Source organism: Arachis ipaensis, chromosome B2 (genome assembly GCF_059453495.1).
Source record: "Arachis ipaensis isolate K30076 ecotype BB chromosome B2, ASM5945349v1, whole genome shotgun sequence".
NCBI lineage: Eukaryota > Viridiplantae > Streptophyta > Magnoliopsida > Fabales > Fabaceae > Arachis > Arachis ipaensis.
In genome coordinates, this window is record NC_142437.1 from 61,487,207 (window position 1) to 61,491,530 (window position 4,324).

At 35.0% G+C, this 4,324-nt stretch overlaps 1 non-coding gene across 1 annotated transcript; it reads right to left on the bottom strand.

Moving 5' to 3' along the window:
• Window positions 1-2,573: 2,573 nt before the first annotated feature.
• Window positions 2,574-2,677, bottom strand: LOC148574082 (small nucleolar RNA R71). Its single transcript, XR_015906041.1, has one exon. It is a non-coding gene; the product is annotated as a small nucleolar RNA R71 (small nucleolar RNA).
• Window positions 2,678-4,324: the final 1,647 nt, after the last annotated feature.

Consider the following 4,324-nt stretch of genomic DNA (forward strand, 5'->3'; position numbering starts at 1 on the left):
ATCGACCCTTACTCACGTAAGGTTTATTACTTGGACGACCCAGTGCACTTGCTGGTTAGTTATGCGAAGTTGTGAAGATATGTTTAGACCATGGTTCTGTGCATCCGTTTTTGGTGCCATCGCCAGGGAATCAATTTCGAATAATAATTCACAACCTGAGTAACAATTTCTCATATCAAGTTTTTGGCGCCGTTGCCGGGGATTGTTCGAGTTTGGACAACTGACGGTTCATCTTGTTGCTCAGATTAGGTAACTTTCTTTTCGTTTTCTTTTCAAAAAAGTTTTCAAAAATTTTTCAAAAAAATCTTTCAAAAATTTCTCATATGTTTTCGAAAAAAATAAAATAAAATAAAATAAATATTTTCAAAAAAATTATTTTTCTTCAGAATTTTTAAGAATGAATTCTAGAGTTTCATGAAGCATGTTGAAGCATGGCTGGCTATAAAACCATGTCTAAATTCTTTTGGACAGAGGTTTTGGATTAAAATTGAATGAATTACTTTCATATTCATGCTAAAGCTTGACTGGCTATTAAGCCATGTCTAACCCTCAGATTGGAGCTTTAGATTAAGATTGTAAGATTCCTGGAATTCATATTAAAAATTTTGGAATCCTTATTTTTCTTTTTCAAAAATAATATACAAAAATCCAAAAAAAATTAGAAAATCATAAAAATCAAAAATATTTTTCATGTTTCTTTTTTGAGTCTTGAGTCAAATTGTAAGATTGGTGTCAATTGCATATTCATCTAGCATATTTCGAAAATTCATGCATTCATAGTGTTCTTCATGATCTTCAAGTTGTTCTTGGTAAGTCTTCTTGTTTGATCTTTGCATTTGCATGTTTTGTGTCTTTTCTTGTTTTTCATATGCATTCTTGAATTCTTAGTGTCTAAGCATTAAAGAATTCTAAGTTTGGTGTCTTGCATGTTTTCCTTGCATAAAAAAAATTTCAAAAAATATGTTCTTGGTGTTCCTCTTGACATTCATAGTGTTCTTGGTGTTCATCTTGACACTCATAGCATTCTTGCATGCATCACATGTTTTGATCTAAAATTCTCATGCATTGCATCATTTTCATGTTTCTCTCTCTCATCATTAGAAATTCAAAAATAAAAAAAAATTATCTTTCCCTTTTTCTCTCATAAATTTCAAAAATTTGAATTGACTTTTTCAAAACTTTTTAAAATATAGTTGTTTTTATGAGTCAAATCAAATTTTCAATTTTAAAAATCCTATCTTTTTCAAAATCTTTTTCAAAAATCAAATCTTTTTCATTTTTCTTAGTTATTTTCGAAAATTATAAAAATATTTTTCAAAAAATCTTTTTCTTAATTTTATATCATAATTTTCAAAAATAACATCATCAATTAATGTTTTGATTCAAAAATTTCAAGTTTGTTACTTACTTGTTAAGAAAGATTCAAACTTTAAGTTCTAAAATCATATTTTGTGATTTCTTGTGAATCAAGTCATTAATTGTGATTTTAAAATCAAATCTTTTTCAAAACTAATTTCAATCATATCTTTTCAAAAATATCTTCTTATCTCATCTTTTTCAAAATTTGATTTCAAAATATCTTTTCTAACTTCTTATCTTCTTATCTTTTCAAAATTGATTTTCAAAATTTGTTTCAACTAACTAACTAACTTTTGTTTGTTTCTTATCTTTTTCAAAACCACCTAACTAACTCTCTCTCTCTCATTTTCGAAAATATCTTCCCTCTTTTTCAAAATTTATTTTTAATTAACTAATTATTTTAATTTTCGAAAATTACTAACCTTTTTCAAAAACTATTTTCAAAAATCACTAACTCTTTTTCAAAAATTATTTTCGAAAATCATCTTTCTCTCTCATCTCCTTCTATTTTATTTATTCATCAACTAACATCTCTCCATCACTCCCCAAAAATCCGAACCCTCTCTCTCTGAGTTCAGATTTTCTCTTCTTCTTTTCTTCTACTCACATAAGGGAACCTCTATGCTGTGGTAAAAAGGATCCCTATTATTGTTATTTTTCCGCGCCCTCTTCTTTGTCATATGAGCAGGAGCAAGGACAAGAATATTCTTGTTGAAGCAGATCCAGAACCTGAAAGGACTCTAAAAAGGAAACTAAGAGAAGCTAAATTACAACAATCCAGAGATAACCTTTCAGAAATTTTCGAACAGGAAGAGGAGATGGCAGCCGAAAATAATAATAATGCAAGGAGAATGCTTGGTGACTTTACTGCACCTAATTCCAATTTACATGGAAGAAGCATCTCCATTCCTGCCAGTGGAGCAAACAATTTTGAGCTGAAACCTCAGCTAGTTTCTCTGATGCAACAGAACTGCAAGTTTCATGGACTTCCATATGAAGATCCTTTTCAGTTCTTAACTGAATTCTTGCAGATCTGTGATACTGTTAAGACTAATGGAGTAGATCCTGAAGTCTACAGTCTCATGCTTTTCCCTTTTGCTGTAAGAGACAGAGCTAGAGTGTGGTTGGACTCTCAACCCAAAGACAGCCTGAACTCTTGGGATAAGCTGGTCACGGCTTTCTTATCCAAGTTTTTTCCTCCTCAAAAGCTGAGCAAGCTTAGAGTGGAGGTTCAAACCTTCAGACAGAAAGAAGGTGAATCCCTCTATAAAGCTTGGGAAAGATACAAGCAGCTGACCAAAAAGTGTCCTTCTGGCATGCTTTCAGAATGGACCATCCTGGATATATTCTATGATGGTTTATCTGAGCTATCAAAGATGTCATTGGATACTTCTGCAGGTGGATCCATTCACCTAAAGAAAACACCTACAGAAGCTCAAGAACTCATTGACATGGTTGCTAATAACCAGTTCATGTACACTTCTGAGAGGAATCCTGTGAGTAATGGGACGCCAATGAAGAAGGGAGTTCTTGAAATTGATACTCTGAATGCCATATTGGCTCAGAACAAAATATTGACTCAGCAAGTCAATATGATTTCTCAGAGTCTGAATGGAATGCAAGCTGCATCCAACAGTACTCAAGAGGCATCTTCTGAAGAAGAAGCTTATGATCCTGAGAATCCTGCAATAGCAGAGGTGAATTACTTAGGTGAACCTTATGGAAACACTTATAATCCATCATGGAGAAATCATCCAAATCTCTCATGGAAGGATCAACAAAAGCCTCAACAAGGCTTTAATAATGGTGGAAGATACAGGTTTAGCAATAGCAAGCCTTTTCCATCATCCACTCAACAACAGACAGAGAACTCTGAACAAAATACCTCTAAATTAGCAAACTTAGTCTCTGATCTATCTAAGGCCACTGTAAATTTCATGAATGAAACAAGGTCCTCCATTAGAAATTTGGAGGCACAAGTGGGCCAGCTGAGTAAAAGGATCAATGAAATCCCTCCTAGTACTCTCCCAAGCAATACAGAAGAGAATCCAAAAGGAGAATGCAAGGCCATTGAATTAATTACCATGGCCGAACCTGTAAGGGTGGGAGAGGACGTGAATCCCAGTGAGGAAGACCTCCTGGGACGCCCAGTGATCAATAAGGAGCTTCCCTCTGAGGAACCAAAAGAATCTGAGACTCATCTAGAGACCATAGAGATTCCATTAAACCTCCTTATGCCATTCATGAGCTCTGATGAGTATCCCTCTTCTGAAGAGAATGAGGATGTTACTGAAGAGCAAGCTGCCAAGTTTCTTGGTGCAATCATGAAGCTGAATGCCAAATTATTTGGTATTGAGACTTGGGAAGATGAACCTCCCTTGTTCACCAATGAACTAAGTGATCTGAATCAACTGACATTGCCTTAGAAGAAACAGGATCCTGAAAAGTTCTTAATACCTTGTACTATAGGCACCATGATCTTTAAGGCTCTGTGTGACCTTGGTTCAGGAATAAACCTCATGCCCCTCTCTGTAATAGAGAAACTGGGAATCTATGGGGTGCAAGCTGCTAAAATCTCATTAGAGATGGCAGACAATTCAAGAAAACAGGCTTATGGACAAGTAGAGGACGTGTTAGTAAAGGTTGAAGGCCTTTACATCCCTGCTGATTTCATAGTCCTAGACACTGGAAAGGAAGACGATGAATCCATCATCCTAGGAAGGCCTTTCCTAGCCATAGCAAGAGTTGTGATTGATGTGGACAGAGGAGAATTGATCCTTCAATTAAATAGGGACAACCTTGTGTTTACAACTCAAGGATCTCTCTCTGCATCCATGGAGAGGAAGCAGAAAAAGCTTCTCTCAAAGCAGAGTCAACCAAAGCCCCCACAGTCAAACTCTAAGTTTGGTGTTGGGAGGCCACAACTAACCTCTAAATTTGGTGTCAAACCCCCATATCCAAACTC